The sequence below is a fragment of the Hakea prostrata genome, chromosome 2, assembly GCF_041222555.1.
Source record: "Hakea prostrata isolate BN-2017 chromosome 2, UWA_Hpros_2, whole genome shotgun sequence".
Lineage (NCBI taxonomy): Eukaryota > Viridiplantae > Streptophyta > Magnoliopsida > Proteales > Proteaceae > Hakea > Hakea prostrata.
Genome location: NC_142601.1, coordinates 20,681,054 through 20,706,305, shown reverse-complemented (window position 1 = coordinate 20,706,305; position 25,252 = coordinate 20,681,054). Strand labels below are relative to the sequence as shown.

At 37.6% G+C, this 25,252-nt stretch overlaps 3 non-coding genes across 3 annotated transcripts; all 3 read left to right on the top strand.

The window, feature by feature from the left end:
* Nucleotides 1–13,370: 13,370 nt before the first annotated feature.
* TRNAV-AAC (transfer RNA valine (anticodon AAC)) lies at nt 13,371–13,444 on the top strand. Its single transcript has one exon. It is a non-coding gene; the product is annotated as a tRNA-Val (tRNA).
* Nucleotides 13,445–15,064: 1,620 nt separating this feature from the next.
* Nucleotides 15,065–15,138, top strand: TRNAV-AAC (transfer RNA valine (anticodon AAC)). The gene has a single exon. It is a non-coding gene; the product is annotated as a tRNA-Val (tRNA).
* A 10,040-nt stretch (nt 15,139–25,178) lies between these two features.
* TRNAV-AAC (transfer RNA valine (anticodon AAC)) lies at nt 25,179–25,252 on the top strand. The gene has a single exon. It is a non-coding gene; the product is annotated as a tRNA-Val (tRNA).

The following is a 25,252-nucleotide window of genomic DNA, read 5'->3' as shown; positions in this document are numbered from 1 at the left end:
CATAAAACTCATAAGTAATTAAGTCGATGAGACAACGGTGCAATTTAAAATCGTATCACAAATTGATTTAATAAACTGAATAACAACGACTTACACAAGACATATGGACCCAAAACCAGGAAAATATAGAAGTCATTCGCTTTCATATGTAATGTGTACAATAAATATGGAAATGCATGAGAATTATAAATATCAAATTATATAATATGAGAAATTTCCTTTATAATGGTAGCTCAGCTACAATATAACCATTTAACCATGTTGTAGTAGTAGACAAAAATGGGTTGTAGAAAGAGTAAAATCTGTCATTATTATGTACCAAGTAGAATAGATTGTACAGATAGGTTGAACACAAAGTTCGCGTTCTCACGAATTTGATAACATTAAAAGAAAAAGACCATAAACATTCTTCAAGTTGGGAATATAAAATAAAGTCCTAATGGACATTGTTAGTCGAATAGATGTATAAACAATCCTACTGATACTATTTACGGTCATACAAAGAATTAAAACAGTGTACAAAATGGTCATACAAACAATTCCCACAGAACATATATATAAATTGTAGGTCATAACGAGATTTGCAGGGAAGTATAACATACCAATAATGGTCCAAAAACGATCTGGACGGAAATACAACTAGGTGCAAACGTATATGTGTATTCAACATCAATAAAATAGGATACACATATATAAAATCTATTCAATAACAAACCATAATGATCAAGTTTCACAACGAAGCCACTCTCTATACGAAATAACAGAAACAAAATGATCGGACTCACCAACTGCTATTTGAATGAGGTAAACGCCACCACAGAGTTGTTACAGTCTTGCTCTGCTTCAAAACAGAGGCTCAAATGGAGTTCTCTTAAGATTTGAGGGGTACTTGAATAATATTGTGGGAGAAACGTGAGAGCAGCTGATACTATCTACGATTTTTTTGTGTACAACTTTCTTCCAAATTCAGAGTGACACATGAATAACCAGATATCTTTCACTTCTTTTTTGCTTCAACGAATACAAATTTACCCAGATAACCAAAACCAGTGCTTCAATCGATTCCAGAGAGCAAATGGGAAATCACTAATGTGCTTATATAGAGAGAGAAGAAAATTTTCATTATACAGAAATCGAGACCAAAAATTGTAGGTTCTGCTTTAGAGGTGACAACTGACAAGTAATGGCTCCCCAGTTTGGCGCCATTTTTTTGTTCACATCATTGTAATAGTGGCTTACCATGGTTAGTGAAAGCCAATCAAATTGATCGAATCACCTTCGGGCAATCTGATGAGGGTAAAAGAGAGCAGGGCTGGACTAAATTTGGGCTCAATAGAGTTCACACTATGTGGACACTTATTGAAGTTGATTCAGGATTCATATGGGCCTGGGCCTAGCCCATATTTACAACAAATAAATAGCTCATTTCATGTTTCCTTCTCCATTTGAATTATCAACTTCAATCGTAGCCTATCTCTCACCAAAGTTGCAGATTTCAGCCCTAGAAGCAGCAACGAGTAGGTTAAGAGAAATATTCCCGAGTTACCATATCCAAGGAGAAGAAGAATGATGTATCAGACCAAAGGGGTCCGAACGTTTTAGAGCAAACGTTCCAGGTATCTGGTGTTAAGGTTATGAAGAAGAATAAACACTCTCCCACGGTTTCAGATTCGACTCTTCCATCTTTCCTTGCAGTTCTTACTTCCTGCTTCTTCTGTGTCTCACTTGTTAAGAATATTTTGTTCAGTTAACAGGTAAGATTTACCTTATCAATCCACATGTTTATCTGAGAATTTCTGGAATGTTAACCTAAATTCTTTTGGGTGTTCTTCAGTAAATGGAATCTGGTGTATGTGGATTGCTGTAAAATAGCATGTTTTATTAAGTACTACTACCAAGATGGTTGTACATAGCATTCTTTAATTCCCTTACTTTTTAATTGATTACAAAGTTAATCACCATGAACCAAAGTCGGGTAGGTTTAAATTTTGGAAAAAAACCGTTTTTTGTTCGGATGAATTTTATAGTAATAATAATAATAATAATATTACTAATAATAATAAACCAGGTCACTCATGCCTGTCATGGTTGTTCTTAAACTTCCCCTTGTTGGTTTTGTATTTATGTTTTTCGTAGATAGTTGAAGTGGATTTCAGGGTAAATGAGGGCAGTCAGAGATATTAAATGCTTAAATAGATGCCAATCTAGCACATCACATTCAGCATTGTACCAATTGCTGTGTAATTTATCTCAAACAATTACTTGGAATTCACTTCTCCTGATACCTGTGATTATAAGTCTACCAACATCAGAGCCAATCACATCCACTTTTGGTACAAACAATCCTCCCTTACTTTCCGTTGTGAATCTGTAGGCTTTTTGAATAATGTAAACCAACTCCCGTTGCATTTGGTTTCAGCTTCTTACTCTTCCTACGATTTCAAAGAAATAAAAGTACTAGTGCATAACACTGGGTTTACTCGCAATATCTACGTATATGTGTACTTCAAAGTCTGGGTTTAAAATAATACATTGTCTTCGCAAAGGGGTTACATTTGTATAGCTCTATATAAAACTCAATCACTAATGTGTTTTCAAGTCTTCAATTTGCTGCAGTTGAGTGATACGAAACTCCGGAATGGGTGGATGCTATTGTGAAGATGGGTCATCTACAAGTATGGAGCAACCCACTCCATTATGCTATTGCGGGCAAGGGAGGATGTTGCTGCTCACTTCAAATACAAAAAAAAATCCAGGACGGAGATTTTATAGGTGCCCAAATGGTGTAAAGCATCCATTTTCTTTTATTTGGGTAGATCAGATGTGTGGCAGTGAAGCAGCAACGTATGTACGTTCTACAGCTTCAACGTCTTACGAAAGTGTGAATAGTCGAGGACATGAGGTGAGATTGCCACCAATATTTGACGACCCACATCGCAATCCGCTGAATTTGGCTGCTGCAAGGCGAACCCTTAATCATCAACGGCAAAATCAAAGACTGTTGGACCAAATTACATTGGAACATCTTGTAATTTTGTTCTTATGTGTTTGGCTATTCTTACTTTCTTGTTATGTACTTTATTCAAGAAACATTTAACCCCCGTACGTTCAATGTCACTACTGTAACATATACGGTAGGACAATAGTAAAGTGGATGGGTAGTTCAATACTTTATTTCAAAAAAATGTACTCTATCTATGTCAAACACTTATCACAATGTATTTGAAGGGTTGGAAGTACTTGTCAAAACAAGTTCACCTCTAATATATGATATTGTACAAAATCAATTATATAATCTTTCATATATATTGTCCATATGAGAGTTAAACGGTGATGAAACAAATAATTCAAACCCATATATGGTTTTATTTTTTTAAATTATTGATTCCCTTTTATTAGTGTTACATCTGTGGCTTTAAACATTACTGTAAGTCTTCAATTTATAATTTCAGTGACTATAACAGTGTGATGGAACATATTAATTTGACTACGAACCCAAATCAATTCACGATGACAAAATTGGGATCTCTGCCGTTTTGTTATGTGAACACATACCAAAGGGAATGATTCTCTTTTAAACGGCACCAACCCGTTTCATCTCTTTGAACACAGACCAAATGGGGTGATTCCCTTTTTGAAAGGGCACCAGCCCCGTAATTCGATGAACACGCGAAAGGGCGAAACGGGCGCCGTTCCCTTTAAAGGGAACCAGCCCCTTTCGTCTGCTGAACAGAGAGCAATGGGCGATTCCTTTTAAGGGAACCACCCCTTTCGTGTGAACACGAGAGCAAATGGGCGATTCCCTTTTAAAGGGAACCAGCCCGTTTCGTCTGTGAACACAGAGAGCAAATGGGCCGATTCCCTTTAAAGGGAACCAGCCCCTTTCGTCTGTGAACACAGAGAGCAAATGGGCCGATTCCTTTTAAAGGGAACCAGCCCGTTTCGTCGTGAACACGAGAGAGCAAATGGGCCGATTCCTTTTAAAGGGAACCAACCCCTTTCGTCCGTGAACACAGAGAGCAAATGGGCGATTCCCTTTAAAAGGGAACCAGCCGTTTCGTCGTGAACACAGAGAGCAAATGGGCGATTCCCTTTTAAAGGGAACCAACCCTTTCGTCTGTGAACACGAGAGAGCAAATGGGCCGTTCCCGTGAACAGAGAGCAAATGGGCCGATTCCTTTTAAAGGGAACCAGCCCTTCGTCGTGAACACGAGAGCAAATGGGCCGATTCCCTTTAAAGGGAACAGAGAGCAAATGGGCCGATTCCCTTTAAAGGGAACCAACCCCTTCGCGGAACACAGAGAGCAATGGGCGATTCCCTTTAAAGGGAACCACCCTTCGCGTGAACACAGAGAGCAAATGGGCCGATTCCCTTTAAAGGGAACCAACCCCGCGTGAACACGAGAGCAATGGGCGTTCCCTAAAGGGAACCAAGTTTCGCGGAACAAGGGCGGGGAACGGAGGGGGAGAAGAGAGAAAATAGGTTGACGAACTTTAAAAGGGAACCAAGTACTTTCTTCATGAGAACACATAGACCAAAGGGGTTGGTTCCTTTTAAAAGGAACCAACCCATTTCATCCCGAGAACAAAAAGTATCAAATTCCGTGTTACGAAATAATAAAAAAACTAGCACATTTTCACGTTCATACATATGAAAAAAATAACACTTTGAATTCCTGAAAATGCCATTCACATATGAATGTATGCTTGATTTGCATTGTAACAAAAATGCGTGAATCTGTCGGTGCGGCAAAATATTCAATTCACTTGTTAAGAAAGAAATTAACCGATCTGTTCAGACAATGTAGTCAAATACTAATGTGAATGTGTTGTTTCATCTAAGTCCATGCACGGGAATTACCAAACACCATTTCAACTTTGTAACAAACCCCAACCTCCTTAAATTTAGTTCCTCAATTTAGTATGGTGAGAGAAAGTCAACCAACCTATATCAGTACGTTTAATGATTAGGTTAAGTTGAATTTCCCGGCAAGTGTGTATATGGATGTATTCAGTGAGCACTAAACGCAACCAACCAAAGTAGTAAACAAATAATGAATCTCAGTTTCTTTGATATTTCGATTGAATAAGGTGGATGGAAAGAGAGAGTATATGAAGTAAGAGAATTTATTTACATTAACTCCGGGGATATAAAAGAAAATAATCCGATCGGTGAGAAGGTTTAGTGAACATATTAAAATGGATCCTAGATCAACTCAGAGGGCTAACAACGAATTGCACACATAGAAGAATCAGCTGTGGTGCCTTTCATGGGGTGGTCATTCAACGTGGTGTTGTATCTGGGCACAGAGTGCAACACAAGTGCTGATCAAATATCCACAAGACAAATATTGAACCACATAAGGTTTTCCATGGAGGTTCAACTTTCTCTCATCTGTCTGTCACCATCAAATGCACCACCTATCATAGAGAAACAAGGTAACCAGTACTGAATTGTTAGTACACGCATGGAATAGAAAAATCCAGTCAACCTGAAATAGAATGTGTCCATATTAAAGAAACGCCTGCAACAGCAGAAGAACATTGTCACCACAATATCAAAGAAGAACATTGTCACCACCGCTGATGCTCCCCTGCTGGTAACTGAACATGTGTTAGCAAAATTTGGATATTATCAATTAGACATATTGGAAGTATCATAATTGTTTCACTATGGCATTGAACATAATGATTTCCAATTTGATATTTAGGTTGCTTTTTAGTTCCTACTTCTTAATACCACACCACGAAGGATGACAATATTGCATGGCAACAAGGATTCCTGATCAATGCAAGAAAACAAAAGACAATGTGTAACAACTATAATGAAGTCATTGTTGGAGGAAAGGCATGGTTGAAACAATAGTCCAATTTCGGTTTAAACCACCGCAATTCTGGTTTTTTGCCAAGTTGAGATGTAACTTACGAGGAGAACTTTCATCTTTGGTATTGACTGGGTCAAAACCTTGAGGTTTCGATCAACTTATGGAAACCCTATTTAAAAGTCCCAAATCTTGGTCAACTTCTGTGAAATTTCACAGCACTCGCAGCCCGCAGGCACCACCGATCAAAACTTTGGAGATTTCCCTCAATTGTTGCCATTTTTACCTCTTCTTAACCTCTTTTTCACTTAAAAATCATCAATCCTCTGTCTTCCTTCACCTCATTTGCTACTTACTCCATGGTTATACTCCTTATGTAGTATATGGTGGAGTTGTTGGAGATGGGGGATCATTTGCTGATGCTAGTAGTATGTCTGCACATAGATATTGGAATGGATCAGGATCGGGATCGGGTGCATCACTTGTGAACTTCATCTTTAGATATCCATTACACCCACTTGGTCCGGTACAATTCTCCTCCTCTTACAGCCCCTTCCCTGATGATACATTCCCTAGGGTGGGATATCTATCCTATGCTAACGATGACACCTATAGATTCACAATATCGAACTACCAAAATAAATATTCCAAGACCATAACATGGCAGTCTTGTCCAGTACTCAAAGAATCAAATGCAATGGATCAGATATTACCAAATTCTACGCGTCCTTGTGGGATGGATCCCCAGAGGAACTGAACTTGGAATTGAGTTCAAAAGTTTCTTTTTGGTAATTTACTTTGAGGTTATTTCGCTATTGCACTTGTATGAAACAATTGCAAGTACTTATGTAATTTATTAAATTTTTTAAGTCTTTTTATTTGTTAGAGCCTCTAAATACTACTATTTCAATGATAACTCTTCATTGGTTTCTCTAGCAAAACACACCTGCCATTAAGTTATTTATGCTTTAAATAGGTTGTATGCAAAAATCAATCAATTAAGAAAAACCATGAAAACAAGGCCGAAACCATCCATTGAGTTGTCCTACAAAATTCCCAAGTTTCGACCTCCATGGTTGAAATTTCAACCTCATCTCGAATTTGATCCTTGGTTGAAACAACACTTGGTTAGAGTTTATGCAAATACACCCAAGTGCCATCAAGTCACTGCTGATGTGCAGAAAACTAGATTATTTGGAGCTGACTAAAGCTCGAGTATGTAGAGTGAGCTAGTGGGGTTTTAAGTCTTGTACTCTCATGTTGTAACTCATAACTATGCCCATCGTGTCATATGAACTTAATAATAATGATGACCATGTGCGAAATATGATACATCACAAATTTTGAGTTCGAAGTTAATATTCATATTATATGTTATATATTAAGTATATCATGTGTGCAATAAGTTTTATGAGTGTACATCTTCATTTATTCAGCATAAAGATTTCAAACTTGGGGTTGTAATGGAAGGTACAGTTACAACTGTTTTCTCATCAACACGAGGCCAACAATGCATTCAAAAGGCCTAAAATAGATTGGACGGAAATTCTTTGTCCCAAAAGACCTTCAAAGTCACCAGCATCAGCCACCAAAATGAGTTGAGATGGGGGAAAATTTCGGCCCGGCGTAATCGCTACCAGGAGCAGGTTCTGAAACCATAGAAGGAATCAATCATGATGATTGAGACCTTGAAAGGTAGGAGACAAGATACTCAAAAAGTTGTACCAACCCCTAAACAACTCAGTATTTGTCATAATGGTTGAGAGTTATCAGCTAGTTTTAAAACTCCCACTTTATTCAGGATACACTAACTAAAGTAACACAACATAGAAATAAGAAAGAAACAAATAAACATAATACCTAAACTACCCTTGACTAGGACTCAGACACTACAACTACTTGATGTATCTTCATGGTAAAATCTAACTTTCTCTTTGGGGTTTGCAAACTAGTCTCAGTTAGCCAGATGGACATTTGCAATTTTCTTTCCAATAATTAAGAGTAACTAAACATATTCAGCTCTAAGGCATATCTACTTAATCACATCATACAAATGGACACTGTAATTGAATTCAACTTAATAAGCAGAAGGCTGCTAATGATTTTGCTTGTGATTCACCTTGTACCCCAGGTAACTTCATAACTACAGATAGCCTAGTCTGCTGAGTGTTATAGCCCACCCACTTCGTCTTCGCCGCCATAATGGCTTCATCTAGGCCACACACACACAGACAGGGGGGGAAAAAAAAATACCACTGACGACAAGCATAAGGAAGTGCCTAATAACCAAAGTCCATATAAATGACATGTATAAGACTTAAAGTGAAAGGAGACGCACTTAGGAGGAGCAGGCTTGCCATCTTGTGAGCGGGGCCCAGAATCCATCAGAGCATCAGCACAAGCATCCTCTGCAACTGGAGCAGACACTGCTAAAAACAGACACAACTGGACTCTGACTGGTGGGAGCTGGAGGGGCAGGAAGAGCCTTTACCTTTCGTGTCCTCTGTTTTTTCTCTACAACCCTGCCCGTTGGCACTGACACTCATGTTTCTCCATTTATCCTGAGCACACAGAAGCCGAATCAGAGATTTTAGTAAAGAGCATATATCTCACTGGGATAAGGTAGTATCAAGTATAAGCCATACCCAATTTCCATTTGGGATTCCGGAACTCAGAATGGTCACGTTAACATATGACAAGAAATGAAAAGATGTTGGGGATCGAGAGCTGTTGACCCTCTCTGATTGGGTCTGTTTTGTTCTTTCTTCTTCTTCTGTGATCACATCAATCAACTTGGTAACTGATAAAGAAAGAAATAACACGAGGGGACGAAGGAGAGAACAAAAGGATCGTTGATGGTTTCCCAAAACAGAAGGTTGGAAATAGCAATTACCTTCGAAGATTAATATTACTGGATACTCAGTAATAATGGTCAACCTTCATATCATGTCTGAACTCCCAATGCAATAACAATATGTTACAAACCAATATAACAAATCACAATGGCAGTATGAATAGAATAAATCATTTTTCACCACTCGATCATATTCATAGTCATTCACACACACTGAAATAACAAAAGATAAGAAATACGTGACATACAAATTGTTCACAAAAAAAAAAAACCAATGTCTATTGTAAATCTATTTAACACATCCAACTTCAAATAACATTCCATCTTTAGAAAATACGCCTGAAATGTTCCAAACAAGTTCCTTGCAAATAACATTACCTTATCCTTTTATGATTTGAGCAACTCAATCATTCAACAAGCTATTTAAAGAATCAGAAGAACCATCTGAGTGCTCCGAAAGATCCGAAAGCTGCAACTCTTCTGCAATTTGATCTAAGCGCCGACGGATATACCGTACATCACCCTTGAGGATAGCAAATTCTCTCTCAAATTTTGACAATCTAGCTCCATCCTGCTGATCAACACCCTCACCAACCGGTGCTCCTACATTTGCACCATCTGCTCCTACATCTCCCAATGGTTTTCCAAAATGAAAATTACTGGCAGATATTTTTGCATCATTCTTCTTCTTCTTTCTTCTTCTTCTTCTTCTTCTTCTTCTTCTTCTTCCCCGCTTCAGAATCCTCCGCTGACAGATCAATATGATAATGCTCAAAAATGTGTGTCAGCAGTTTGCCATAGGGGAGAGCCCGATTAGGTGCCAATCTCGCGTACTGCATCATTTTCATAATGATGTACGGTAGGTTCAACTTGTTACCTGTATGCACACAATAGGTGACATAAGCTTCAAATGAATTTAAGCTTTCATGGTGACCACTGCGAGGTACAACATTGTGTTGCACAATGTATGCAATGGCGTGCGGAAGTGGTTTCAGCTGCCTCAGCTTCACATGCCTCGTGTCACCCGTATAATTCAGCATTATATCCCTATATGTCACATCCACATTAATCAGGTCATTGAACTTCTTCTTAGGCTCCCAAAATACTTTTGCACCTTCATTTGAGATTTGTAGAATCTCAGCTAACGTACAAATATCAAACTTTATTTGCACCCCTTTAACTTTGCTTACGGCTCCAATCTCTTCCCCAACTCCTTGGACAATCAAATTCTTATAAAACTCTTTCACCAAGTCCTCATAACACTTGGTATTTACCTCAAGTATTTTTTCCCAACCAATCTCTCTAAATCTGGCTGCTAGACCTACAGCCTCGAAAGAAGGAATGTCCACTTCCCTTCCTTCAGCTATAGCTTGCTTCTTTAATCTTTTGGGATCGCATTGGGGATAATCATCATTGAACCAGCCCCTTTCTTCATCAGCTTCTACCACTGATTTTCCCTTTTCCTTATCCTTTGCCATAGCCTTCTGCTTTGTTGGCACATGCTTTCCACTTGCTGCCATCTTACGGCCCATATACTAGTCCAACTCTAATTGTTGCACATATCAAAAAACATATTGGATAATCAACATTTAACACAAATTAAAGTAAACTATAACAAATTTAACATGCAGCCCTAAACCGTAAAATAATAAACAAAAGGGTCCAACCAAATTTTGACTGTGTAGAAGACCATCATCTGATTAATTTTGTTAAATCTTACAAATGAATAAAACAAAAAATCAACAACAAACTAAGCCTTATCCCAACTAAATGGGGCCAGCTACATGGATCCTTTCAAAACCAAATAGGGAAAACCTAGGTCCACATAAAGGGAAATAAAATGCAGGAGGAAGAAACACAGTCACAAATCCAGCCACAAGTCACCTACCTTGGGATCCCATGACTCCTCTCAAGTATCTTTTCAAATAAAAATTTCAGTCAACATATCTGAAACTTACATTGCATGAGTAGGTTATTTATAGCCTTCAAAAAGATTATGAGGTTCAAAGTTATATAAAAACCGATTACTCTTCACTTCAAGTTCAAAGTTCATAAAATGGATGTAGATACAGCTCTCCGAGGGATATGAGGTTAACCTTTGGCATTACATGCATGTAGGGGTTGAAACCATGGCAAAGACACTTCAATTCTACTTTGACTTCAGAAATTGCAAGCTGGTACTCTCCTCAACATCCAGTAATCAATAGGATTCCATTCATTGGCTACATTCTTTGTGATACAAGATTTCGATGAAATTACAATTAACACGATACTCAAGAATAGAACAACGAACCTCGATAAAACTTCTGGGACATTTACAATAAAGTTGTAACAAGCTGCAATAGACTGGGTCTCGAAGGAACAGACTGTTATGCTACTCATGCACAAGTGTTCTTCACGTACTTTTAGAAAGGAAATGTGCCACTAACCACACCTATCAAACAACTGACCTAGGGGTAAACTTGTTCAAGACTTACAATAAATAGATAAACAAATTGCACCAATTAAACCCACTTGAACAAGGAGACAAATGACAACCCAGATACACACAGTCACCCTTCATTATACAAGGTCACCGTTCAAAATAGCAGCTCGAAAAATTTAAACTAACCATTCTCTCTACAGGATTTACCAATTGAAATGAGAACCATTAAGACACACATACCCAAATGCATCAATTTTATGCAGTACACAGAACAACAAAATTAAACCCCTCCACAACCCCACAAAAAGGTAAAACAACAAATACTAAAAGAAACCGACCAAGTTATTACAGAGCATTTTTCAGCTTTAATCAACGACAAAATCAGGGTTTTGACCACATCATCAGGAATTTCCTTGGTAAGGGTTTTAAGAGTTGGTTATTACCTTTTGAACGAAGAATCGCAGAGACGAGACGAGACAATCTCAGCCCTAGATTTCTCAAAATCGAAGCTAAAGCTTCTCCTCTTCTTCTTCGTTCTCAACTGCCACTTCTTCTCCTCTGCTTCTTCTTCTCCTCTGCTTCTTCTTCTTCTTCGTTCTCAACTAACGACGCCCCTTCGATTTCTTCTCCAGCTTGGTATGGTTGCTTCATATTAGCCAAAAACGAAAACACAAAGGGGTCTTCTTCTTCTTCTCTCCTGCGATTTCTTCTCCAGCTTGGTAAGGTTGCTTCAGATTAGCCAACAATGAAAACACAAATGAAAATGAAATGGGCGGGGTGGTTTAGAACAGGGGTTTGTTTCGTAAATTTCAAAAGAATTTGAACTGGTTGTATATACGGTTACTGTACAACCGTATATACGTATAGGCTGGTAGTATGTAATACACCATTAATAAGATATACTATACCCAGTCGAACCGCCCAGATGGACCGGTTGGTTTGCATCAGACCGAACCGAACAGATCGAACTCTGTTCACACACTTAATGAGGTGGGTAATGAGTTTTTTTGATTTTTTAATGGGGAGGATGATCCGAGCCATCCGATTAGATCGGACGGCTCGCTCCACCGTAGTGCGCATTTATTACGCACTACAGAAGCAAAATTGTTTAAAATATGTTAAGCAACTGGGGCAGGAGAAGATGTGAAAGTATTGTAAGAGATATCAAATATTATATGGGTTTGTGACCCTACAATGGTGTGGCTTCTCATTCATCTTTCAATATAAACTAGTTGTTGTATGTATGAATGTTGGCATAATGGGACCTGGAGCTTCTCCAATGATATTTGACTACTGAAGTTGATCTCTCACCATCCATAGTCCTTCGATGATGATTAATTAATGTTACTATGGAAGATCCCTGTGGAGAGGGTGGTATTCATGTCAAGTCAAAGTCTCATCTGGATTAACGAGACTATATGACAATTTTGGTTGATGTATCATGTTCGATCATATGAATTTTATATGATGTATATGATCTACATTAATTAGATTTAAGAACGAAAATAAAAATAAATATTAAAATCTTAAGCCTAATACATAGATTTTTAAATTGTCAAAAAAACATTTTATCATAAACTTATTGTCTGAAATGGATTAAACTAACATAACAACACATTTCATTCTCAAGTCAATAAAACGAAGATTTTAACAAAAAGAAATTATAATAAAACAAGTTATGGCTTCTAGACATCGAGAAATAGATCCAATTTTTAAGTCAACGAGATCCTTATCTATTCAAACTTTGTACAAGAAATTGGGTTATTCTTCGAGAATGGTAAGACTCAGCTGTGATTAGGGCTACAATAGGGTTGAATTGGTTTGGGTTTCTTAAAAATCCTGATCATGACCTTAAAATACCTTAGCTCGGTTCTTATCCTGACCTAATGTTGAAAGACTAGATTAAATTAGACATTTAATCTTGATCTTAGCCTTTGACCCAAAATATTCTAACCCGGACCAGATTAACTCATCATGCAGGAGTTTGAACGTATAATGTTCTAGTGAATAGCACCCAACTTTGCTAATTCCAATCAATCTAAGCTTCTTTCTCTATGCCAACTAAAGCCTGGGGGTGCAACTTAATTAATAAAGATCAATTTATAAGGATGAGAAATTCTCTGAAAGCCGTAGGAATCCAAGTCTAATCCATGGTGTCATCCTACTAAAAAGAGAGCAAAATAAGGAGGAGAGGGGAGTAGCCAGTAAGGTAAAGTAAGCTAATTATGATTAAAATTGTTAATATTTCCTGTGGTTTTAATCCAACGAAGGTTTCGTGGTGTAGTTGGTTATCACGTCAGTCTAACACACTGAAGGTCTCCGGTTCGAACCCGGGCGAAGCCATTTTTGTTTTTGATAATTCTTTTTAAGGATAATTTTTAATGACAAATTATCACTTCTATGACCAATGTCTATTCCTTTTCTTTATTTTTTTAATTTTTTTACATGCACACCCCCACCTGCCATGAAACTTATTATTCCCCTTTTTGTCAAAAATTATAGAAAAGTCCTAGAATTCAAATAAATTTTAAAATATGACCAAAATTTCCTTATATGTTAAAATGACTCAAGTATTCGTTAGCTTAAACCCTATTTGCAAAGTAGAATTTTAGTCGATAGATAAAGAGATTCTCCCTTCACCCATCTTCTTCATCTCTCATTTGCTCAACTCAACTAAGGAGCAAACACCCATCTCCATTTAAGTTTAATCTTTGCAAATAGAGTTAAGCTAAGGGATACTTGAGTTATTTTAACATATAAGGGTATTTTAATTATATTTTAAAATTTATTGAATTCTAGGACTTTTCTATAATTTTTGGACTAAAAGGGGAGTCATAAGTTTCATGGCAGGTGGGAGTGTATATGTAAAAAATTTAAATTAAAAAAATTAATAATAATAAGGGCAACTTGGTCATAAAAGTGATAATTTCTCCTTAAATTGACTTTTCTATAGCATAGGGGAGGCAGATGTAAAGTTTCACCATCCATAGTCCTTTGATGATCATTAATTAATGTTACTAGAGAAGATCCCTGTGGGTATTCATGTCAAGGCAAAGTCTCACTGGATTAATGAGACTATATCTTGATTGGTTCAAAGTATAGAAACCTTGACTCAAACATATATATATATATATGATAATTTTGGGTCATATGAATTTTACATTATGTATATGATCTACGTTAATTAGATTTAAGAACGAAAATATAATTAAATATTAAAATCTTAAGAATGCATAGATATTTAAATTATTAAAAAAAAAAATTTAATCATAAACTTATTGTGTGAAATGGATTAAACTAATGTAACAAAACATTTCATTCTCAAGTCAATAAACAAAGATTTTAATATAAAGAAATAATAATAAAATGAAGTTATTAATTCTAGACATCGTCCGAGAAACAGACCAATTTTTAAGTCAACGACACCTTTATCCATTCAAACTTTGTACAAGAAATTGGGTTATTCTTCGAGAATGGTAAGACTTAAATGTGATTAATTAAGGGTTGAATTGGTTTGGGTTTCTTAAAATCCTGTTCCTGACCTAAAATACCTTAGCTTGGTTCTTATCTTGACTTAATGTTGTAAGACCAGATTAAATTAGACATTTAATCTGGATCTTAGCCTTTGACCCAAAATATTCTAACCAAATTAACTCATCATGTGGGAGTTTGAACATATAACGTTCTAGTGAGTAGCACCCAACTTTGCTAATCCCAATCAATCTAAGCTTCTTTCTCTAGCCAACTGAAGCCTATAGCAAATTGGGGGTGCAACTTATTTAATAAAGATCAATTTATAAGGATGAGAAATTCTCTGAAAGCCGTAGGAATCCAAGTCTAATCCATGGTGTCATCCTACTAAGAAGAGAGAAAAATAAGGAGGAGAGGGGAGTAGCTAGTAAGGTAAAGTAAGCTAATTATGATTAACACGTCTAATATTTTCTGTGATATTATTCACATGCAGGTTTCGTGGTGTAGTTGGTTATCACGTCAGTCTAACACACTGAAGGTCTCCGGTTCGAGCCCGGGCGAAGCCATTGTAGTTTTTTATAATTCCATTTTAAGGATAATTTTCATCTTGACCCCTAAGGTTTGGTCTAAGTCATTTTCATTTCTATGACCAAGTTCCCTTATTCTTTTTTCTTTTTATTATAATTTTTTTAGATACACACCCCCACATGTCATGAAACTCGTGACTCCCTGTTAAGTCAAAAATTATAGAAAAATCCTAGGATTCAAATAAATTTTAAAATATGACCAAAATACTCTTATATGTTAAAATGATTCAAGTATCCCTTAGCTTTAACTAGGGCTGCAATTGGGCCGGGCTGGGTCGGGCTTTTGCAATCCCAAGCCCAGCCCTATATGTTCTAATTTGAGTCCATTCATGCCCTGACCTTAGTTCAAAGCCAATGATTATTGTCCCTGGCCTTAAGCCTTATAGGGCCAAGCCAAGTCCATTCCAGCCCTAATTGGCCCTAATTGGGCCGGGTCGGGATCAGTTGGCCCTGGTTGGCTCTAATTGGCCCTGACCCTGATTAGCCCAGATTGGCCCTGTCCCTAGTTGGACCTAAAATAACAAATGTAAATTTATAAAATAATAATAATATTAATAAAAATAAAAGTATTACAAGTAAACTAAAAATAAAATTCATAGAAATATAAGATGATTCAAGCTCATACAAAATGATAAAATAGTCAATAAGTTGATAGTGTTGCTTTAAACATGAATAAACTCATACTCCATAATTCTATATTGATCTCTAAAAGTCTCTCATTGCTTTGATGATGGAAATTGAAAACCTCTCCCATTACTTTGGTGATGGAAATTGAAAACCCCTCCCATTTATATCCTTATTCAAAAAAAAAAAAAATCATATTTAAAACTTTGTAAACAAGTAAATCAACGATAATTTAGTATTGATGTTTTTTTCGTACAACAACAACAACAACAACAACAACAATAAGCCTTGTCCCAACTAAATGGGGTTGGCTACATGGATTCTTGCCCTCCAATCAATTCTGTTTGAGGCCATGCTAGATACAAGGCCTAAGCTATACATATCATTTCTCACCACTTCTCCTAAGGTTATCTTAGGTCTACTCCTAGCTCTTCTAGTTCCTTCAATATGGATTATATCACTTCTCCGTACAGGAGCATTTATAGGTCTCCGTTGAACGTGGCCGTGCCGCCTCAAACAACTTTCTCTAAACTTATCACTTATGGGAGCAACTTCCAGACCAACTCTAATATGATTGTTTCTTATCTTATCCATCCTAGTTTTGCCACTCATCCATCTTGGCATCCTCATTTCTGCTACATTGTGTTTATCTATATGATTCTTTTTAACAACCCAACACTCTGCACCGTACATCATAGCTGGTCGAACAACGGTCCTATAAAATTTTCCTTTAAGTTTTAATGGAATACGCCGATCACATAAGACCCTGGACGCACCTCTCCACTTCAACCACCCTATTTTAATTCTTCGGGAAACCTCATCTTCTAAATCACCTCTTTTACTTATGATTGAACCTAGGTACCTAAAACAATCACTCTAAGGAATCTCTTTATCGTCAAGTATCACCACCTCATCATCTGCTCGATCATGACTAAAGTTACAAACTAAATATTCTGTCTTTGATCTACTAAGTTTAAAGCCTTTTGATTCCAAAGCTAATCTCCATGATTCTAATTTGGTATTAATCCCCACTTGGGTTTCATCAATCAACACAATATCATCCGCAAAAAGCATACACCAGGGGACCTCATCTTGAATGTCTTTTGTTAATTCATCCACTACCAGTGCAAATAGATATGGGCTTAAAGTTGACCCTTGATATAGCCCAACTGTTATCGGGAATTCATTATTGTGTCCCCCCACTGTTCTAACACTAGTCACCGAACCATCATACATATCCTTAACTATATCTATATATTTACTTGCAACACTTCTTTTCTCTAGTACTTGCCAAATTAACACTCTAGGGACTCTGTCATAAGCTTTTTCTAGGTCAATAAATACCATATGAAGATCTTTCCTACATTCTCTATACCTTTCCATAAGTCTCCAAATTAAGTAAATAGCCTCTGTTGTAGATCTTCCCGGCATTAACCCAAATTGGTTCTCTGTAACTGTAGTTAAGTGTCTCAAATGGGTTTCAATTATTCTCTCCCATAATTTCATCGTATGGCTCATCAATTTAATACCCCTATAGTTATTACAACTTTGAATATCTCCTTTATTTTTGTAAATTGGAACCACAACACTTCTCTTCCAATCATCAGGCATTTTCCCTGTGCTCATAATCTTATTAAACAACTTAGTCAACCAAACTAGTCCATGGGTTCCTAAGCTCTTTCATACTTCAATTGGGATTTCATCATGACCTTATGTCTTGCCGAGTTTCATCCTCCTTAAAGCTTCTTTTACTTCGGACATGGAAATCCTACGTTTATAAGTTCGGACATTGGTGCCTTGGTGAAAAGTGTACGTCCGAAACATAAGTGCTTGAAGAATGCTCATTTAGTAAACTAGAGAAATAGGTTTCCCATCTTTTCTTAATATCCTCTTCACAAACTAATACTTTACCATCTCCATTTTTAATACATCTAACATGGTCAAGATCTCTACTCTTCCTATCCCTCATCTTAGCTATCTTATAAATAGATTTTTCCCCTTCCTTTGTGCCCAACTTATTGTATAACTCTTCATACTTCCTTTCCCTTGCTTTTCACGCAATTTTCTTACCTTCATTTCTATCCAACCTATACCTTTGAAGATCATCAACATCCTTAGTTCTTTGCCATGTCTTAAAATTAGCTTTTTTATTCCTAATGGCAGCTTGAACCTCACTATCTCACCACCACGTCTCTCTATAAGAATGATCTTTCCTTTTGATTCTCCTAGAACATCTTTTGCCACCTTCTTAATACACATAGCCATCTCATTCCACATTGCATTGGTATCCCCTTTAAAATCCTATTTTCCTTGTTTGACTACTTCATACAAATATAGTTATCTGTCCTTAATAAGTTTTTTTTTTTTTTTTTTCTTTCTCTGAAATATCACATTGGAGGCAAAAGAAAGATGTCAATATTCATGATGAGAAGTTGGGGTGTAGATTTGTTAGATATTAATTTTTTATATACTAGATTTTATTATTTATAATATATTATTTCGCCTTAGTCCAAAAAAAAAAATCAATGATTTTTTGGAACTAAAACTGACTTAATTCGAAAAATAAAAATTATCTTAACAATAATATAAAAGGTGAACTCATAGTCTAATATTATCAAAATGACTAAAAGTCAAAATCGAGACTTATAGTTATATCGATGTTAATGTGAAGATTAGGGTAAAAATCTAATACATGATCAAGGTCAAATTAACATTATGACGAGCCAAAATTAGGGTCAGGATCGAGCCAAAATTAGGTGGATGCTTACTACATTAGTAATGAAGATATAATTTATTTTTATTAATTTTTTTACAAAACATGATCATGTTTTTAAAATTTGACAGGTGTCAAATATTCACCCATGTTGATTATAATTAATTCCTCTCCATATGGGTGGAGGGTTCAAACTCAAATCAGGGCCAAAATCATGGGCCTAGATCAAGGCCAATATTAGGGCCAAGATCAGGGCTAGGATTAGGGTCAGGATCAGGGCCAGAATCAAGGTCAGAATCAGGAAATCAGGGCCAATCAGTGCCAGGATCAGGGCCAAGATCAGGGCCAAAATCAAGGCCAAAATCAAGGCCAGAATCAGGGCTAAGATTAGGCCAAAAACAGGGACGGGCCGGGATGGGCTAGGCGGGCTAGTGAGTAATCCCAGGCCCACCCTTGGCCCTAGTTCAAGGCCAGAATTTTGGCCCTAACCCACCCTTAGGGCCAAAATCTTTAGCCCAAGCCCTATTCGGGCTCAGGGCAGGCTTAGGGCGGGTCAGGGCCGCCAGGGCCAAACTTGCACCTCTAGCTTTAACCCTATTTGCAAAGTACAATTTTAGACGAGATAGATAAAGAGATTCTCCCTTCACCCATCTTCTTCATCTCCCATTTGCTCAACTCAACCAAGGAGCAAACACCCATCTCCACTTAAGTTTAATCTTTGCAAATAGGGTTTAAGCTAAGGGATACTTGAGTCATTTTAACATATAGGGTATTTTGGTCATATTATAAAATTTATTGAATTCCAGGACTTTTCCATAATTTTTGGACTAAAAGGGGAGTCACGAGTTTCATGGCAGGTGGGAGTGTGTATGTAAAAATTTAAATTAAAAAAATATATATAGAATAAGGGCAAATTGGTCATAAAACTGATAATTTCTCATTAAATTGACTTTTTCTATAGCACAGGGGAGGCAGATGCAAAGTTTCAGTTTTTTTAGACTAAAAGTGACATAGACCAAACCTCAGGGGGTCCAGATGAAAATTACCCTCTTTTTAATTACTTTTGGTCCAAGTTGAAAACGACTAAGCCAAACCAAAGTAAGAGGAAGAGGTACTAAATTCAAACCAAACTTAAGCCTCCGCTTAGTAATGTTGTGGAGGTATTGAATTCTTCGGTGGATTGATTGCAAGGTAAGGCCAAATGCAAAAGGAGGAAGGGGGTGGTTGTGCATGGTACACCATTGTGTTTGTTGATTTGGGGTATCAAGGTGCACTATGCACCTAGAGCAACAAAAGATTGGGAAAAAAACAACATTAGAGCGAGATTGGACAGAGCATTTGCCACTCCCAAGTGGATGCTAGACTTCTCGTAAACTGTGGTTAGTATAGAGACAACTATTGTGAAACCCAGCCCTAACCCTGACCCGGAAACCCTGTTGTTTGTAGGTCCAGCAACCCGAAGTAAGGCAAGAAGTCAGCTTTGGGCCATTTCAGTAGAAGACTTGATGGCTGGAGTGGAATCCTTGAGTATGGATGTCAGTGTCCCTTCTACGGAAACTGCACCCTGATGAAGATTGGATTAGTTGATGGACTTGGAGTGCTCTCTGTATTGGTTCGAAGGCATTTCTACCTACTAGGTATGTCACTTTAGGTGTGTGCAAAACCCCTTGATGTTTGGACTTGATATGAGCCTTCAATTCCCTGTTTTGAAGTTGTTGTTCTGATTGGTCGACTCATTAGTCGACTGGACCAGTCGACCAATCAATCGACCAATTGATTCTGTTTTTGAAATTTAAATCGTGGCTACTCTATTTAAGTCTAATCTCGGGAATACTCTGCCTCATCTGCCTCCTAAGCCTCTGGAACGAGTTAGAACCTTATTCTAATCGCTTCCCTTGCATCCTTGGTTGATATCTCGCAAGAACTCAAGCAATCTTCATCCTCCTACATCAAAGGTATGTGTATGATATCTTTCCTCTCTATCTCTGATTTTCTTTTCTTAAATCTGTTCTTGATTAAGATCAGGAAGATGATGCTGCATTCTTGCAACCATCTATTCCATGATCTCATCATATTCCTTGAGATCTATGATCATCATCATGATCTCAACCCTTGCCAATTGAATCCTGGAAACCTTAACCCTTGAAACCCTAACCTTGTGTGGTCATCAGGAGAACCTTTGGTAACCTCCCATGTGAGGGAAACCTCATGGGTAATGTTGAGGTTGATCTAAATTTAATATTCTTTAATTCTTCTTGTTGTAATTGACCAATCATTAATTCCCTCCCTCCTGTGATCTCAACCTTTTTCATGGGAGCCAAAAAGGGTGAAACCCTAATTTCTTGGATATATGTTTTTGACCCTGTTAACATCCAATCAATGTGTTTTCTTTACTAGAATCATAACCTATCATCCTCTAGTTCATTATCCTTGATCCATACTATATTCCCTTCATGATCTATGATTTAACCTAATTAGGTTAACTTTCTAGTTCCTGAGTTGTGACCTGTAAACTGGATTTGATTAATGGTTTGTTGGCCTCTATAGACTTAGATGTTTCCATTAAAGTTTCCCCCTTATTTTGTACCCTTTTGAACCGCCAAATCGGATTCATATTCTAAAAATTCTAATTTTTGAAGGCTACTGTCTCTGTTGGTCGACTCATTGGTCGACTGGGGCAGTAGACCAATCAGTCGACCAATGGGTACAGCAACCCCATTCTTGGTCTGTTTTGATTGAATTGTGATCTTTCCTTCTATGTATCTTTCCTAACTCATAGTATACACTTGTTTAAGACTCTTTTCTCAGGTTTAGTCAAGGTCTTACTTGATTCTCTAAGTTCCTTTACAAATTAGAAGGTAAGGACAGTTATTTCCTTAACTACATAGATTACTTGTTCTCTGGTTTCTACTTTGTGAAACTATGAGATTACCTACTATTGTTGTACTTTAATTCTGATCTCCTACTGTGAGAACAGTAGCACTTGTTTATATCATCTTTTTCATTATTCATGTTATATGAATTACTTATTACTGCTTAATCTGATTTTGCTTTTACATTCTCTTTTATATGATGAACTACTGGTTGTGTATGTCATGACTGATCTGAGAATGTGTTTGATTAAGTTTGGTTTGGGATTGGGAGGTGTCCTTTTGACACTTCTATCCTTGGACATTATCGGAAATAGTATGGGATGTTTCCGGGGTTGCCCATCGACACTTTCCCGAATCATTGGTTGTCATACCTAGGGCTGTCTAGTAGTATTTGGTTAGGTTGTACCCCTGTTATATCAGACCCGATTCGGAAAGGTATTGAGACCGAACGACCCGTGGTACCAATGGGGATTCATGGGCGCTCAAGACCGGTAACCAATCCGTGAGAGGACATGGATCACATTGTGGATACTCGAAAGAGGCCATTTATCGGTAGGGTTGCATATGGTTAGACTTGGGCTCACGGGCGCTCAAGACCGGTAACCAACCCGTGAGAGGACGTGAGAGCTTCCCGTTTACCATACGTGGATGACCTATAGGGTTGATGAGTCCGTAGTCAGGGACTATTAGGACTCTAGTGGAAAGGATACCGGAAAGGATCGCCAGGGGCGAGGAATGGAAGTATGTGGACCTGAGTTGATGTAACTGAGTAGATGACTTGCATTGGGCTAGGCTTTTCCCTGACATGCGCCGGTACTTATGCCAAATGGTTGTGAGAGAGTGTGTTGACTTAACCCCCTGCCATGGTTTGTCCTGAGGGATGCTGGACCCACTACCAAAAGGCGTTGTGTGATTGACCTACCCAAAGAAGTACAGTGCTATGACTTAAAGCATGTCTGCCATAGAGACCAGCATACATAGAGTTTAGATGCATACATACCTTACTTGTTTTATATTGCATTGCATCTTGTTATGGTTTGCTTCCATGTTATTTATGTTGTTATGGATTAACTACCTTCTTACGAGTTTCTTCGAAACTCATTCCTTTTGTACATTGTTTTTGTTAGACTATTCTACAGGTACTGATTACTATGGCGAACAGTACGATGAAGCACAAGCCAATGAAACGTACTACACGCAAGGTGTTGGCAACAATCAAGATTACTCTGATGATCCCTCAGTTGACCAAGCTGCGTACTATGATTAAAGACAACGTATATGTGGAACGTCTCAAATGGATTGATGAAGTCCACTATTTTGAAGACGTTATCTATAGAATAGAAAACCCTGATGTTAGATATTTCTCTTAGTTCCTTTGTTTTAGTTATCATTTCTTTTAGACTTACATTTTGTGTTCTGCTGTATTTTGTGGAGTGAGTTTCCGCCTCACTCTACTTCTTTCGATATGATTAAATCTGGTATCATTTTTTTACACTCTGATTATATTGATTATTCATTTCTTGACTTTAATCTTTTGTTTATAATATTTTAAACCTTGATTATTTCCTGTTTATGATTATGTTATTGTATATGTGGGAGGATGATTTCCTCAATACTTGATCTTCGGGGCTGTGGATCACACTCTCGAGTATGCCAGTTAGGGTACCGGCTGGGAGGATGTGACAACTATTTCCTCTAATCATGCTCTCATCTCTCTGAACATAGATGGTATACCATCTAGGGGTCCTAGACCTTCTAGATTTGAAGCCATGTGGCTCAAGAAATGAAGTTGTGAGGGTGTGCTATTCAAAATGCCTGGAATACAGATGAGGGGCTAGTGACTCCACAGATTTTATTCAAGAAGCTTGGGTGGTGCCAAGAGGAACAGAAGAAATGGAACAAGGAAGTATTGCTATCTTTTGTCCCGAATTAGCAAATTACAAGAAAGACTTGCTTACCTTGAAGGGCTTCCAACAACTAAAACTTCCCAAATACAAGCGAATGTAATAGCAGAAGAGGTTGAACACCTACAATGTGAGAAAACCTTTTGGAAACAAAAGTTTAGGATCCAGTGGCTTGATGAAAGAGAAAGGAATGTTGCATTCTTTCATGCAAGCGCAATGAGTAGGAGGAGGAGAAATAGGATTCTCAAAATTAAAGATGGTGAGAGAAATTGGTGTTCGTAAGAGGAGGACATTTATGAGAATTTTCCCAAATATTATGAAGACTTATTCTCCTCAAGGGGAAATGAATTTGAGGACCTAGAAGAAGCTTTAGAAGGCACCCAAGCTAAAGTCTCGGTTGCACATAATGAAATTTTGGTAGCTCAAAGGTTCGGGCAGCTCTATTGACATAAATTCCTCATATTTATTCTCTACGCTTGAAAAAATATATGGCTTTTTTATTGCACCTGAAATGACAACAAGTGTGTGCATTTCCCTATCAAAGCCCTTGAACTAACCTCCCCCTTAAGAGCCCAGTCATCCCCCCCCCCCCCCCGCCCCCCAATTCTTCCAATAATTTTGGGTTCTAATACATAAGGAGTTGCATTCTTTTTGTTTTCCATTTTATTAATACAGGCTTTATACCAAAAGGGAGTAATGAGACCCTAGTCTATCTCATACCAAAAAAGGAGAGTCTAGAAATGGTGCATGAATTTTGGCCAATAAGCTTATGCAGAGTGGCTACAAAAGTTCTTGCAAATAGGCTTCATGGCATCCTCTCAAAGATTGTTCCACATGCCTAATCAAACTTTGTGAAGGGACGATCCATATCTGACAACATCTTCAAAGCCCACAAAGCACTTCATTACTTGAAAGGAAGGAAGAAAGGTAAAACCAAGTTAGTGGCACTCAAGTTAGATGTGCAGAGGGCATATGACAAGGTTGAGTGGAGATTTGTGGCTGCAATATCAACAAAGCTAGGCTTTCAGTGGAGGTTTGTGGACTTAATTCTTAATCTTCTATCCTTTGTTACATATTCTTTCATCATTAATGGATTTAAGAGATTTATTATTACTTATTACTCCAGAAAGAGGGATTTGACAAGAGGACCCTCTTTCTCCAACCTTGTTCGTTATATGTTTTCCAGCTCTTACTAATTGATACATCAAAGAGAAACATAAAAAAATGTCAGGGTTATCAACATAAAGGGAGGAGTTAGCCACTAACCCACATGATGTTTACAGATGATTGTATCTTTTTTCTAAAGCGAAGTTGGAGAGTATCTTCACCTTAAGGGAGTGTATTGATAAATATTGCAAGGATTTGGGCCAAGAAGTCAACTATAAGAAATCATCTATGTGACTTAGTCCTAATACTCCATCAAGGATTAAGAGGCAATTCTCAAAAGTCTTCAAGGTTTCATATGGAGGAGCGCCAACTAAATTCTTGGATTGCTTGTAGATTTTAGAGAGTCTAAGGTAGAACTTTTTCACTCACTTAATGATAAGGTAGAAGGGAAATTCGACGGTTGGTCCAAAAAGCTCAGGGAGATTCTACCCAAATCAGTACCACTTGAAGCTCCTTAAGACAATATATCACAATAAGATAAATTCTAGAGCGTGCAGCTTTCTTCTGGGGTGGAATGAAGGAAAAAGCACCTATACACTAGATGTCCTAGAACAGGTTGTCTCAACCAAAATTTGAAGGGGACCTTGCTTTTAGGGACCCTTGGAACCACAATAGGGCCTTGTAAGCAAGGTAGCTTGGAGACCTACTACGAAGAGAGCAAAATAATGAGGAGAAGGGTGTAACTAGTAAGGTGAAATAAGCTAATGTTAGTACTTCCTTTGATATTAATCAAATGCAGGTTTCGTGGTGTAGTTGGTTATCACGTCAGTTTAACACACTGAAGGTCTCCAGTTCAAGTCTGGGCGAAGCCA